Source organism: Pan troglodytes, chromosome 6 (genome assembly GCF_028858775.2).
Source record: "Pan troglodytes isolate AG18354 chromosome 6, NHGRI_mPanTro3-v2.0_pri, whole genome shotgun sequence".
Taxonomy (NCBI): domain Eukaryota; kingdom Metazoa; phylum Chordata; class Mammalia; order Primates; family Hominidae; genus Pan; species Pan troglodytes.
Window position 1 is genome coordinate 108508687 of NC_072404.2, and position 16485 is coordinate 108525171.

The 16485-nt window shown below is 39.6% G+C and overlaps 1 protein-coding gene across 6 annotated transcripts in view; it reads right to left on the bottom strand.

The window, feature by feature from the left end:
- SMURF1 (SMAD specific E3 ubiquitin protein ligase 1) overlaps positions 1-16485 on the bottom strand; it is a 115957-nt gene that overhangs the window by 85778 nt on the left and 13694 nt on the right. Inside the window, exon 2 of one of the 6 annotated variants that reach the window (XM_063814752.1) lies at positions 7541-7598. The exons of the other annotated variants lie outside the window; for them this stretch is intronic. The gene's annotated coding sequence lies outside the window, so the exon portion shown is untranslated. The remainder of the gene's footprint in view (positions 1-7540; positions 7599-16485) is intronic. 6 annotated transcript variants of the gene reach the window in all.

Here is a 16485-nt window from a genome sequence, read left to right on the forward strand (position 1 = left end):
GAGCGGTGGCTCACACCTGTAATCCCAGCACTTTGGGAGGCCAAGGCGGGCAGATCACAAGGTCAGGAGATCGAGATCATCCTGGCTAACACGGTGAAACCCTGTCACTACTAAAAATACAAAAAAGTAGCTGGGTGTGGTGGCGGGGCCTGTGGTCCCAGCTACTTAGGAGGCTGAGGCAGGAGAATGGCGTGAACCCGGGAGGCGGAGCTTGCAGTGAGCCGAGATCATGCCACTGCACTCCAGCCTGGGTGACAAAGTGAGACTCCGTCTAAAAAAAAAAAAAGAACATTAGACAGTAACCTGAGAAATAAAGAACACTAATAAAGGAAAATATATAGGCAAATTTAAAAAATGAATAGTAATGTTATTTTTGGCTTGTAACTCTTCTTTTTAAAATATGATTTAACAGATGGCTGCATAAAAATTACAAATACACACTGATGAGCACATAATGTATAAAGATATAATCTGTGACAATAACAAGATAAAGTGGTGGACAGAACTATATAAGAGCAAAGTTTTTATATACCATTGAAACTAAGTTGGTATTAAGTTAAACTAGATTGTTATAAATTAAGATGTTAATTGTAAACCACGGGGCAACCACTAAGAAAATACTATTTAAATTTGTACTAAAGGGAATTAAAATAATACACTAGAAAATATTTACTTAACATAAACAGGAGATTATTTTTAGATCCAATTACACAAATAGGTTGAAAATAGAAGGATAGAAAAGGATAACCCATGCAAACAGTAACCAACTGCAGTGGCTATATTAATATCGGATAAAACAGACTTTAAGACAAAAATTGTTATAAGGGACAAAGAAAAACCTTATATAATGATAAAAGAGTCAAACCATCAAGAAGATATAACAATTATAAGCATATAAGAACCTAACAATAGAGCCCCAAATATATGAGGAAAAAAACTAACAAAATTGAGGGAGAAATAGCTCTACAATAATTGTTGCAGACAGCAATACTCCATTTTCAATAACAACAGAACAACTAAACAGAAGATCAACAAGAAAACAGAAGACTTAAAAAATACTATAAAGCAACTATACCTAACGGACATATACAGGACAGTTTACCCAACAGTAGCAGAAAGTGTATTCTTCTCAAGCACATGTGGAACATTCTTTAGGATACATATTAGGCCACAAAACAAGTCTTAATAAATTTTAAAAGAATGAAGTCATACACAGTATCTTCTGCATCCATACTGGAATAAAATTAGAAATCAATAACAGAAGGAAATTTGGAATTTACAAAAATGTGAACTTATACACTGTTAATCAATAGGTCAAGAAAAAAATGACAACAGAAATTAGAAAATACTTTGAGAAGAATAAGAATGAAAATACAACATATCAAAATGTGTGGCATATAACAAAAGCGGTGAAGAGAACAAAATTCATAGCTATAAATGCGTATATTGAAATAGGAAGACCTGAAATCAATAACCTAAACTTCCATCTCAAGGAATTAGAAAAAGAACAGCAAATTCAACCCAAAGCAAGCAGAAGAAAGGAAATATTAAAGATTAGAGCACAGATAAGTGAAATAGAGAATAAAGCAGCAATACAGAGAATTAAGAAAATCAAAAGTTGGTTCTTTGAAAAGATCAATAAAACTGACAAATCTTTAGATAGACTGACCAAGGAAAAAGGAGAGAAGATTTCAATCACTAGAAATAAAAAAATGAAAGTGGGGACACGGGCCAGTGCAGTGGCTCATGTCTGTAATCCCAGCACTTTGCGAGGCTGAAGCGAGTGGATCACCTGAGCTCAGGAGTTTTGAGACTAGCCTGACAACATAGTGAAACCCTGTCTCTACAAAAAAGACAAAAATTAGCTGGGTGTGGTGGCACACACCTGTAATCCCAGCTACTTGGGAGGCTGAGGTGTGGGGATCACTTGAGCCTGGGTGGCTGAAGCTGCAGTGAGCTGAGATCATACCACTGACAGAGTGAGACCCTGTCTTGAAAGAAAGAGAGAGAAAGAGAAACTAGGGACACTACTACTCAACTTAAAAAAAAATACTATGAATAATTGTATGCCAACAAATTAGGTAACCCAGATGAAATGGACAAATTCTTAGAAATATGCATACTACAAAAACTGACTCAACACAAAAATTAAAAATTTTTTAAAGACTCAAGAAGAAAGAGCAAAATGAATAGACCTATAACAAACAGATTAATTCAATAACCAAAAGAACTTCCAAAAAGAAAAACTCTAAGACCAGATGGCTTCACTGGTGAGCTTTACCATAAACATTTTTTTTTTAAATTAACAAAACCCCTTCATAAATTCTTCCAAAAATAAAAGAAGAGGAGCCATTTCCTAACTCATTCTGTGAGGCCAGTATCACCCAGATACCAAAGTCAGACAAAGATGTTACAGACCAATATCCTTTATGAGTACAGATGCAAATAATCCTCAATGAAATATGCACAAATTTAACATAGCGCATATTAAAAGGATTATACACCATGATCAAGGGATTTATCCCAGGAATGCAAGGGTTCAACATACAAAAATCAATCAATGTAATATGCCATGTTAATCGAATAAAGGGGGAAAACCACAATATCATCCAAATTGATGCAGAACATTTTTTTTGACAGATTCCAACATTCATTATAAAAATATTCAACATCCTTGGAATAGAAACTCCCTCAACTAGATAAGGGACATCTATGAAAAACCCACTGCTTAACATCATATTTACTGGTGAAAGACCAAATGGCTTCCCCATTAATAACAGGAACAAGACTAGACTGCAATTGCCAAATAAGGTATCTGGATTGGAATGGAAGAAGTAAAACTATCTCTATTGAAAAATGACATGATCTTATATATAGAAAACCCTAAAGAATCCACACAAAAGCTGTTAGTGCTAATGAATAAGCTCTGCAGAACTGCAAAATACAAGATCAACATACTAAAATCAGCTGTATTTCAATATACCAGCAATGACAATCCAAAAATGAAATTCAGAAGAGAATTCCATTTACATTAGCATCAAAGAGAATAAAATACTTAGAAATAAACTTAACCAAAAAAATACAAGACTCATACATTGAAAATTACATTATTGAAAGAAACTGAAGACTTAGACATCCTGTGTTCACAGACTTAATAATATGAAGACATAATATTAGATGACAATATTCCTAAAATTAACCTACAGATTCAAAGCAATTTCTATCAAAGCCCCAAGTGCCTTTTTTATAGAAATGGATATGCTCATCCTAAAATTCATATAAAACTACAGGGGAGCCCAAATAGCAAAAACGATCTGGAAAAAGAACAAAGCTGGGGGACTCACACTTCCTACTTTAAAACTTACTACAAAGCAACAGTAATCAAAACAGTGTGGTACTGGCATAAGGAGAGACATTATAGATCAACAGGATACAATTGAGAGTCCAGAAGTAAAGCCATATATTTACAGTCAATTTTTTTTTCAAGAGGGTGCCAATACCATTCAATGGGGGAAAAGTCTTTTTCAACAGTCTTTTCAACAAATGGTGCAGGAACAACTGGATATTCACTAGCAAAAGGATAAATCTGGACCCCCCTATGTCACACTATATATAAAGATTAATTCAGAATAGAACAAAGATCTAAATTTAAGAGCTAAAATACTAAAACTCTTAGAATAAAACATAGAGGTAAATTAGTTATGACTTTGGATTAGGTAATGATTTCTTCAATATGATACCAAAAGCACAAACAACGCTTTTTTTGTTTTTGTTTTTGTTTTTGAGACAGAGTCTCACTGTGTCGCCCAGGCTTCAGTACGATAGCATGATCTCAGCTCACTGCAACCTCCGCCTCCTGGGTTCAAGCGATTCTCCTGTCTCAGCCTCCAGAGTAGCTGGGATTACAGGCGCCCACCACCACACTTGGCTAATTTTTTTGTATTTTTAGTAGAGACGGGGTTTCACCATGTTGGCCAGGCTGGTCTCAAACTCCTGACCTCAGGTGATCCACCCACCTCGGCCTCCCAAAGTGCTGGGATTACAGGCGTGAGCCACTGCACCCGGCCACAACAAAATTTAAAAATAAAGAACTCCATCATTTAAAACTTTTATGCAGCAAAGAACACTATTAAGAAAGTAAAAAGATAACCCATAAAATGGGAGAAAATATTTGGAAATCATATATCTGATGAGTCTAATATCAAGAATATATAGGCTGGGCGTGGTGGCTCACGCCTGTAATCCCAGCACTTTGGGAGGCCAAGGCGGGCGGATCACCTGAGGTCAGGAGTTCAAGACCAGCCTGACCAACATGCTGAAACCTGTCTCTACTAAAAATACAAAAATTATTGGACATTTCTCTAAGGAAGACATACAAATAATGGATAAATAATGGATAAATATCTCTAAGGAAGATATACAAGTAGCCAATAAGCACATGAAAATATGCTCATCCTCATTAGTCATTAGGGAAATGCAAATCAAAACCACAATAAGATACTACTTCCTACCCTTTAGGATGCCTGTAATAATAACTAAACAGCAAAAAAAAAAAAAACGATGATGGAAAATAACAAGTGTAAACTAGGATGTGGAGAAACTGAAACCCTTGAACACCACTGATGGGATGGTAAAATGATGCAGTGACTGGAAAACGGTTTGGCAGTCCCTCAAAATTTAAATACAGAATTCCATATGACCCAGCATTTCCATTCTTAGGTACATATCCAAGAATAAAAACATATGCATATGTTCACACAAAAACTTGCCCACAAATGTTCATAGCAGCATGATTCCCAATAGCCAAGAAGCAGAAACAATCCAAATGTCAATCAATTAAAAGAATGTGGTCTATCCATGCAATCAAATATTACTTAGCAAGAAAAAGGAGTGAAGTATTGATACAAGTTACGACAGGATTGAACCTTGAAAACGTTATGCCAAGTGAAAGAAAACAACACAAAAGGCCACATACATATGATTTCATTTTCATGAAACATGTAGAACAGGCAAATTCATAGGGACAGAAGCAGATTAGTAGTTGCAAAGGCTAGGGTTGGGGGAACAGAAAGTGACTGCTAAATGAGTATTGGGTTTCTTTTGGGGGTGATGAAAATGTTCTAGACTTAGATAGTGGTGATGGTTGTACAACACTGGGAATGTACTAAGAGCCACTTAATTATACACGTAAATTTTATGTTGCAAGAATTTTACCTCAACTTTTTTTTAAAGACAGCTCTATATTATACTGATATGGGAGGATCTCTAAGATAGTTCCTATTTATTTCTGCATTGTTATTTTTAGACAGGGTCTTGCCCTGTACCCAGGCTGCAGTACGTGATGCAATGACAGCTCACTGCAGCCTCAACCTTCTGGGCTCAAGCGATCGTCCCATCTCAGCCTCCTGAGAAGCTAACATGCCAATTTTTTTTTTTTTTTTTTAGAGACAGGGTCTCGCTATTTTGCCCAGCCTGGTCTTGAATTCCTGATCTCCAGGATATATTGAGGAAAAAAGCAAAGTAAAGAACAGTGTATAGTGTGCTTCTTCTTAAAGGGGGATGGGGAGGTAGAGAAAGAATATATGTACAAGTATTTTTATCTAGCGTATCTTTGCTAAAATATACAAGGAATTGTTACCAGTGGATTGCCTCTGGGGAAGAGAACTTGAAGGCAAAGGCCAGGCGTGAAGAGATTTCCTTTCCAAATAAGCCATCTTGTACAGTTTAAATATTACACTGTGTATATATCACCTTCCCTCCCCACAAAGAAATTAACCTTTTAAAAAGAGTAAATATGTAAATAAAGGGGCCATTATATAATGAAAATATGCTCACAGGAAGGTTGTTGACCCATGCCAGGAGAAAGAAAACACTGGGAATGAGATTCTAGAAGTGTTTATCTAACAGTGACAGATATTGGAGTAATTTTAAAAAATATAATTAGGCATTTCCCAAATACAAGATTATATAAACAGTACAATGCATCATAATAGAAGCTGGAAGGCTGTGTATGTGACAACAGCCTGCTCAATGATAAGCTCCAATCCTCAGGACCCATGGCTCTCCAGGGACAGGAAAACCTGGGCAGCTTCCTCCTCCCACTTCAGATCTCCCCAGTTGGGGGCCTTTGGGCACTGACAGGTAAGGGGGTTCTCTATATTGAAAGGAGCTTTCAAACACCATTACTATGATTCAAGGAGAAAGAGAGATTGTATAAAATACTCATGGTTATAGTCCAACACCCCATTTTCAACTCTTTTGTCTTGACTCTGAAGATCTTCCAACTGTCCCTAAAAATTTGATGTATTGGTTTAACTCATGGTGATATGGTTTGGATATGTGTCCTCTCCAAATCTCATACTGAAATGTGACCTCCAGTGCTGGAGGTGGGGCTTACTGGGAGATATTGGGTCATGGGCGCAGACCCCTCATGAACGGGTTGGTGCCATCCCCATGGTAATGAGTCAGTTCTTGCCCTGGTAGTTCACATGAGATCTGGTTGTTTAAGGAGCCTGGCACCTCACCCCTTCCCTCACCATGTGATGCCTGCTCTCTGTCTTCCGCTATGATTGGAAACTTCCTGAGGCCTCCCCAGAAGCTAAGCAGATGCCAACACCATGCTTTGTGTACAGCCTGCAGGACCGTGAGCCAATCAAACCTCTTTTCTTTGTAAATTACTCAGTCTCAGGTATTTCTTTATAGTAATGCAAGAATGAACTAACAAGTGTGGCTTCAAAGTCTCCAGGTACACTTACAGGCATCAGACAAAAAGATGTCCTATCATTGTCTATTACTACCTACAGTCTCCAACACAACCTAAACAAAGCAACTTGTTTCACCCACACTCCCTCAGAGTCGTGATTGTTTTCCACTTCCATCAGATTACCACCAAATCCTCTCTCCTGAGTTTTAAATTCATGACAGAAGCTGCTACTGATTCTGTCTACAATGGCAGAATCTCCCAAAGAAGCCGAGAGTGAGAGCCAGTCCTTCCTGCCCTGTCTTCTTTATTTCTAGAGCTGAAAAAAAAAATAACAAACCTGGAAGCCCCACTCAGCAGCAGCTTTTGCAGTCTGTGGCTTAATTTAAGGAAGTATTCCACGAAACCTCTGAAGAGAATCTAAATTTAGATTAAAGTCTTTCACCATCAATGGCAGCTTCTCAGCTAGGGAACCCACATGCAGAGCAGTGTAGTGGGAAAGGGAAAAAAAAAAAAAACAACTTTAAAATACAGATAAATGTGTCATCATTGAGGGAAGTGAAGCTGGCATTATTTAGCCCAAAGAGATTTGTTTTTTTTTTCCCCAACATCTTAATTCTTGATAAAGGGGTGGTATACAGAAACTTTTAGGGAAAGAAACAGTGAAATAAGGAAGATGGATTTTCTTTACAAGATTTCTATTAAGAGAGCAAATAAGCTATTCTGTATAACAGGATGTCTGTAACGATAAAATCAGGCATCAAGATATTGAAATTAACACTGTCTCCAACAGAGTTCTCTAACACTGAGTCAGATGGGAGAGGAAAACCATCTACTTACCAGTTCTGTTTCCCCAACACCCTGCTCTTCCCAAATATGTCAATTTAGACCTTGAATTCTGAGATGGTAAGAGTCAAAGCAAAAAAAAAAAAAAAAAAAAATAGTGTGAGTTGAGATTAATGACAATTAACAGGGAAATAATGCTATTTTCTATGCATTTTTCTAACCTTGAAGAGTAAAGCTGATCCATTTAAAAGCTAATCTTACCCAATGTTCCATTCCCAAAATAAAATTAAGATATTGTATATAATTTCTAAATTAACACTTAGCAGACCTATCCTCTCTCTCCTCCAAAACAACACCTAGTTTGCAAGCCATATCTATAGACAGATTTCAGCAGATAACTGTGTAAAAGAAAAGAGAGTGATATTTTCTCTGTTCTTTAACACTCGCATCCTCCTCTTCTCCCCGCCCCCAGTGAGCTGGGAAACACTCCCAGATCCTTCCCAAGCTTAGTTTGGAAGTAAAGCTCAGCTTTGATAAACACTCAGCCCAGGAAATGCTTTGGATCGTAGACCACTTAGAATAGTTAGCTTGTCCTTTCCCAAGAGGTCTCTTTTCAGACTCGGTTTGATAGGCGATTTGGCGGTTTTTAAATTTTCACTAAAACCTCTTGGCGCATTGCTGAGAGATAAAATCATAGCAGTCTGGAAACTGTACACATGGTGTAGGGATGCACCACACCCAAGACAAGCTCCTCAAACTCCAGGGGAAAACCATTGTTCCAACGAGCTGCCAACAGGACTCTCTGCAGGAACCAGGGAGCGGCGAGGGGAACAGTCTCCACTGCGCATCACCTTCACTGCGCCATCTTGGTAGCTGCTTGATATAGTTAGCAACAAACAATGCTGGACCCAAGGAAAAGACTACAAGAACCTGTTTTTAGCATTTTGAAATGTTAGGCTGGGCAGGTGGCTCACGCCTGTAATCCCAGCACTTTGGGAGGCTGAGGCTGGTGGATCATCTGAGGTCAAGAGTTCGAGACCAGCCTGGGCAACATGGTGAAACCCCATCTCTACTAAAAATACAAAATTATCTGGGCATGGTGGCGCATGCCTGTGATCCCAGTTACTCAGGAGGCTGAGGCAGGAGAATCGCTTGAACCCGGGAGGCAGAGGTTGCAGTAAGCCGAGATCGGGCCACCGCACTCCAGCCTGGGCAATAGAGTGAGACTCTGTCTCAAAAAAAAAAAAAAAGAAGAAGAAGAAGAAAAAAGGCCGGGCGCAGTGGCTCACACCTGTAATCTCAGCACTTTGGGAGGCCAAGGCAGGTGGATCACCCGAGGTCAGGAGTTCAAGACCAGCCTGGCCAACATGATGAAACCTCATCTCTACTAAAAAATACAAAATTAGCCAGGTGTGGTGGCGGGCGCCTGTAATCCCAGCTACTTGGGAGGCTGAGGCAGAAGAATTGCTTGAACCTGGGAGGCAGATGTTGCAGTGAGCCAAGATGGCACCATTGCACTCCAGCCTGGGTGACAGAGCGAGATTCCGTCTCAAAAAAAAAAAAAAAAAGTAGTGTCCTTGACCGCACTACTAAAAGGCTCACTCCATAGCACTGACATCAACCATGCCACAGGGCTTTTTTCTTTCTTTTTTTTTTTTTTTTTTTTTTACATAATTATAATTTCACATCATTTCTCTGTGTCTTTTGGACAACCACTGGTGTTGCACTTGGGAACTGTTCAAAATATCTCGAAGATCAAATAATTGTCTATAGTAGCAAATCCTCTCAACTTGGTTCATGAGTTCAAAGGCTAATGAAGCAGAATCCCAAACGCTGCCTCAAAGTGACAGGCAGGTTCATGAAACTGAACAGAATGTGAAGCCAAGTTCTTTCACCGAGAGAAAATGGTGGCAAGGCCTGAGGACAGAGCCAAACAGAAACACAGGACAGGGCTAGCGTAAACCGAGAATTCCCAAACTTCCGGAATTCACTGAAACTTTTATTTTTTTTTTTTTTAGTAAAACTGCAAGAGTGACCTTTCAAAAATATATATGCAATACATAATAATAAGGCAAAGTTTGCTCTGATTTTTAGTAAATAGCCAGTAGCAGTGTAAGCCAAGTTATAAATGGCAATAAAAAACTAAATATTATGGCCAGGGTGTGGTGGCTTACGCCTGTAATTCCAGCACTTTGGGAGGCTGAGAGGATCACTAGAGACCAGGAGTTCGAGACCAGCCTGGGCAACATTGTGAGACCCTGTCTCTATAAAAAATTAAACAATTAGCCGGGCATGGTAGTGCACACCTGTAGTCCCAGCTACTAAGGAGGCCAAGGTGGGAGGATCTGCTTGAGCCCAGGAGGTTGAGGCTACAGTGAGCTATGATTGCACCGCTGCACTCTAGCCTGGGTGACAGAGAGAGACTCTGCCTCAAACATTTCAAAATAGATAGATAGATAAATATTAGGTTGGTAAGAGGGGATGGGAATGTGGGGAGAACAAATATTATTTTCCATTTTATATGGTTACTCATCTGTATCATAATAAAGCTTGCATCACTTCCCCTCCATGCCACAGCCCTTGAACTGATCACTTTCTGAGAACGTTGGCTAAACATGAGAGCTCCTAACTGAATGATATAGTAAGAGTTTAATCTAGAGACAAAAAGGAAAAGAACTAGATTTAGAAACAATCTTTACTCCAACTTACAAAGTAAGAAGCCAAATATCTTCCGAAAGCAGTTCAACTTTAGTCCACTTGCAAAATACTCTCAGTGCAGCCTTAGGCAAGTCAGCCCCTAACATGTGCTGGGCAACAGCTGGGTGCCAGGTTACTTCACTTGTTCCTTGCAACAACCTGATGGGGTAGGTCTTGTCTGAGGCTTAAAGATGAAGCACATGATTTGGCCAAGGCTACTGGTATGTGGTGGAACTGGGTTGGCTGACTCCATTGCATCTCACCGTCTCAAAAATAGGGACAAGAATACGACCCATCTTGTGAGTTTATCAAGAGGAGGAAATACAACTCATGAAAAGTGCTTGGCCTCATTGCTGCCTGGCAAATAGTAAAGAGCTTCAATAATTGACAAATAGCTTTATTATTACTGTCCAAAGTCACCCCACTAGCAAGCAGCAGAGCTGTACTGGAAATCCAGGTTAGCAGCAGTCTTAAACCCACACTCCAAGTGGTGGTCACCTTAGAATAGTAAGGTATAGCTTACCAGCCTCGCCCAGTTTCCATTTAAAAAGGCCAAAGGGCAGAAGGGGCACTCCAAAGCCCCAATACTGAAGCTTTAATGCTAGCACTTGGCAGAATCTCATTCTAGAATACTTTTGGAGAGACTCCAAGCTTTGGGCATGAAGGCTGCACAGCTCTAGCAAAAGTGATCCAACGGCAGGGAAGGGAAAACGGGACAGGCACTTCTACAGAATCTGCCTCTCTACCTGAACAGTTCCCTTCTGTGCACTTTAGGTTTGACCTACTTTGCCCACAAAAAGGTTTTAAGCAGTATCTGACTGTAAATGGAAGTAGGTCCAGTGTCAAAAAGGAAAAAAAAAAAAAAAGTCACTACACAAATACTAACTTACCATTGACTGGAGGAGCCACAGTTGGGATCCAATTAGTACTTCTAAGAAGGTTTTAAGAAAGCATGTTACAATAAAGCAGCCAGATACTAAAGCAAGGACATCCAGGGCAGGGCCAACTAAACTTCCCTCTGAATGCCACTGCGCTTTATCAAGACATCCGTCATCATACAAAAATTTAACTTACTTACAGACACTTCTCACCTACTTGGAGTGGTTTTTCAAGGGCCAAATAGAAACCTGACATTAACTTAGTAACCATGTACAGAATGGATAAACAGTATTTACTTCCTCTGGTCTCTACCCTGTTTATTATATCCAGTGCTCCACTTGCCAGACAACCTAGAGCATAGTAGTTATTCAATAAAAATTTTCATTCATTCATTCATTCATTCATTCATTCATTCGAGACAGGGTCTTACTCTGTTGTCCAGGCTGGAGTTCAGAAGCACCATCATGGCTCACTGCAGCCTCAAACTCCTGGGTTCAAGAGATCCTCCTGCCTCAGCCTCCCAAGTAGCTGGAACTACAAGCATGCACCACCATGCCTGGCTAATTTTTTGTTTTTGTTTTTTTAAAAGATGGGAGGTTCTCACTATGTTGCCCCAGCTGGTCTTGAGCTCCTGGGTTCAAGCCATCCTCCCACCTTGGCCTCCCACAGTGCTGGGATTACAGGCATGAGCCACTGTGCCCAGCCAATAAATGTTTCTGTTTTTGTTTTTCTTTTAAAGAACCTTTGTAAAGCACTTAGTCTAAACTTTGGGCCCAATAAAGGAGTGCTTGTGAAACATCCTAGAAAGACTATCATCCAGCATTTGTGTAAACACAGTAACACACTTTGTGAATGGGGCCTAATCTATTCCCTCATTAGGTGTCGCTCTGTGTCACCAGGTTCCTTCCCAAGTAGCACAACAGCAGTCATCATCACAGCTCACATTACCTATACACTTACCCGTGCACCCTGCTGGCACTTTCCACGGCTAGAAGGTGGCAAAGCCAGGACTGGAACCCAGGCCACTTGCCTCCAGCACCTGGCCCTTAGTTACCATGCTACTCCAGTCCCTGGATCCCATGCTATCCTCAGGGCATGAAAGGAAAAGTCCCTACTTTCTACCCAGCAGGCCTATAAAATTACAATTTATCATCTCATTTCCTGATCCAATCTCCCCGACAACTCACGACTTCTACAGAAGCCAAGTGTCCTCTCTTCCCTCTACCTGCCTGGCACCTCTTCTGTCCGTCTGACCTGCAAAGCAGCCAGACTCATGTCCACTCTGTCTTCGCTTATGCTATTACCACGTGGTCTCTCAGCCCACCCAGATCTTTCTAGAGCCAGTTCACATTTGGCCTCCCCAGCAACTAGACTCAGGGGCGCTTTGTATTGTTACTTAACTATTTCTAGTGAATGTACCATTTCCCTATGGCTGTTAAGTTTCTGGTAGAGACAGTCTTTTTCAATACTCCTCTCTACTGACTGTAGTATTCAATGAGAACAGCAAGCATGTATGGCGTTGGTATTTATCTTCCTTTAGAATGACGAGAAAATTAATATCAAATTCTAATGCAAAAATTATAAGCCTTAATATTAAAGAATCAAGCCTCATTTCAAATAATAAAGTACTTATTTCTTCTTTATACTTTTCAATAAGCATATATTCCTTTTTTTTTTTTTTAATTATGGGCTGGGCTGGGTGCAGTGGCTCACGCCTGTAATCCCAGCACTTTGGGAGGCTGAGGCAGGCGGATCACGAGGTCAGATGTTCGAGACCAGCCTGGCCAACATGGTGAAACCCTGTCTCTATTAAAAATGTAAAGATCAGCCGGGCGTGGTGGCATGTGCCTGTAGTCCCAGCTACTCGGAGGTTGAGGCAGGAGAATTGCTTGAACCCAGGAGATGGAGGTTGCAGTGAGCTGAGATTGCACCACTGCACTCCAGCCTGGGCGACAGAGCGAGACGCCATCTCAGAAAAATAAATTTTAAAAAATTAAAAAGTTTAATTAGAAATTATGTATACAGATATTTGCGTGGCAACACATTGGGATAAGATGCATTGATCTGATATTTGTATATTTAAAGTTATTATTCTTTAATTAGATGCTTTTTTGTTCTTAAGCATTTGATCATCTGAACTGGGTTCATTCAAAGTGTTATGAATTTCACAGCTATTAAATAGAAATCAGCTATATCAAGAGGAGCTGTGTGATGTAGAAACAAATTAACATAACAGAAGTTTATTTCTTGCTCAACTACGTGTTCAGCATAGGTTGGGTCTGAGCAGGGGCCAGGGGGGAAGGGCCAGCTTCGGCTTCACGTAATCACTCAGGGATCTAGGCTGATAGAGGCTCCACCACATGACACACAGCTTCTGTGGCAGAGCTGGAGGTTCCTAGTGCTTCAGCCCCGAAGTGGGACAACTCACTTCTCACAGTTTGCTAGCCAGAAGTAGTTACATGGTCCCACCTAACTGCAAGGTCACACGGGAACGTTGACGAGCACAGGGATAGTCATTGCATAGTGAATGTTCCTGCCATGCAGGCAGATCAGAAGGTAAGGAAACGGAGAAATCCCTGATCCGTATGTGCAAAAAACAAGTATACAACAATGCACACACAATGCTCCCATCTGTGTTAAAAGAAAAAGAGGGAGGGAGTGAGAAAAGGAAGAGGCATTTTAAAAAAATCTCTGGAAGAACACAAGAATACCATGGTAAGAAAAGCTCGGCCGGGCCTGGTGGCTCACGCCTGTAATCCTAGCACTTTGGAAGGCCGAGGTGGGAGGATCACTTGAGGCCAGGAGTTCAAAACCAGCCTGGTCAACATAGCAAGACCCCATCTCTAAAAAAAATTTAAAATAAAATTAAAAACAAGAACAGCTCTTTCTCTGGAGGCAAGCTGGTTAACAAGGGACAGAGGGGAAAGGAGGCATATTTTTCACAATCACCCTTTTATACCATATGTATGTATTATCTACTTAGAAATACTAACTAAAATAATGTTTAGGCTTTGAGACATGCACTTCAAATTAACAAGTTGGGTTTTTTTCCCGAATAAAGTCCAATTTATTCTAATATGAGAAACACCAAATCCTTGACTCATACTGCTTGAAATGAAACACTGGGAGTAACTGTGACAAAATCATATCCTTTTGTCAAGTCTTGCTGAGAGATCGTGGACTGGCTTGCGTCTATTCTAAATATAAACAACGCTACTACATAGGCGATACGAAATGTACTTAAATCGATAAACTGTCTCCTTTTGAGAATAATTTTACTTTTATTTCAATTCAGGTTCCATTTTCTAAACCAAAACTCCTTTTCTAAAATAAAAAGGTACTTTTTGTACTGTTCAGCTGAACCCTATGCAAAATACAGTAAATAAACCCTCTGGGGTTTCCAAAAAAAAAATAATATTGCTGTTTCAGAATGCATTAAGATATGGAATGTACCAGGGTACAGTCTTTTACAAAATTATACTCAACACCCTCAAATAATACTTAAATACATGACATGCCAGATGTGCCAGGAGATAGCCTCTGGGGCTTATGACAAGATGACCGAATGGCTCATCTGTTCTTCTCATGTGGTTGTCTTAAAAGCAGAATCCTGCTGACATTTGGCTGATGAGGTTAAGCCATGAATGACGCAGTCAGTAAACAGGTCAAGTCCCCAAAACGGCTTCCGTAATTCATTTCAATATTAATATCAAAAAGCAAGCCTTTACAAAAAAAACAGGCTTATAATAAATATCCCATTCATAACATTCTAAATACCAGGCTCCTAAGGGAAATGGCATTCTCACAAGGCTATATGCTATCCTTGCGGGTTTTACTTCTAAATTTATGCTAAGCGTATTACATAGCAACTTTTTACTCTACAAGTTGGTCCTTAAATAGCCTGTGACTATCATTCAAGCTCTATAATACCCTGTCCACATTTAAATTTTAGTGGAAAATCAACTACCACGCATTGCTTTCAAATATCAATATTGTACTTTCTAAACTGAATGTGCTGGGTGTATCAAAGGTGTTTACCTAAGCAGGCTTTCTGCCAATAGTTTGTGCTACTCTAAGAGGTTACCGGCACTACCATTTAACCTGCCTTTACCTCCCAAACAGGTTTATTCAAGCAATAGCAACGATGTCCAAAAACATGTCTCATATTTTTTCTAAATCACTGAAGAAAAGTAAATAACCGAAGTTGCCAAGCCAATCTTGGGTGTTATATAATCCATTATTTAAGCCTACAGAATAAATGAGTGATTATTAAATTTCCAGTGTTGCAACACATGAGGCCAAATTCAATGTTAAGTTTAGAACAAAAACAAAAATGAAAAGAAACTTTAGATCATACTCTATTATGTTTAAACCAAGACAGATGGTGTATATTTATGAGTATGCAAACAATTCCCAGGACTTCCAAGTCAGAGGCAGCCCTAAAACCATATATCATTGATTTCAAGACACATTTTTTCATATGTTTTGAAATCTTCAAATGAATCACATTTTGCAATATAATTACCTGTGTTTCTTTTTACGTAGTACATAAAACAATGGTATGACTTGCAAGCGGTCATCTTAGATTCATTGAAATAAGACCATGTTACTATTAGCTAACACATATTGAACACATTATGTACCAGACAGTGCATGTGGATTATTTCATTTACTACCCACAACAACACTGAAGTGATTCCAGTTATTTCCCCATTTTTACGTTATGTTATTATTTTAAGACGGTCTCACCCTGTCACCCAGGCTAGAGTGCAGTGGCACAATCACAGCTCATTGTAGCCTCAACCTCTTGAGCTCAAACAATTCTCCCACCTCAGCCTCTCAAGTAGCTGGGACTACAGGTGTGCACCACTATGCCCAGCTAATTTTTTTCTATTTTTGTATAGATAGGGTCTTGCTGTGTTGCCCCAGCTGGTCTCAAACTCCTGGGCTCAAGTGATCCTTCCACCTCAACCTCCCCAAATATTGGGATTACGGGTGTGAGCCACTGTACCCAGCCTTCCCCCATTTTTATAGCTAAGGAAACTAAGAAATGATGTCATTTGTGTAAAGACACAGGCTGGCTCCAGCCCAGCCCTTCATCATTCCACCTTGCTGATTCCACAAACGGAAGAGCTTGGCGGTCTGTGGGATTCAACCATTCCTGGAACACAGGTTCGAACTTCAGCGAAGCATCTTACAAAAACTTTTTTTCTTTTTAAGAATATAGAAGTGAAAATACAGAGCCCCAGATATCAAGAACAGACATTAATTCAAAGAATTTATTATAGGGTAGGGCTGATAATCAACTATCCTATAAAAATCATATTATTGCATAAAAACTAAATTATTTTTCTTTCTACACATCCTGAATTCAATTTACAGATAATCAGCATGTATTTCTCTCTCTTAAAACTGCTCTGTTA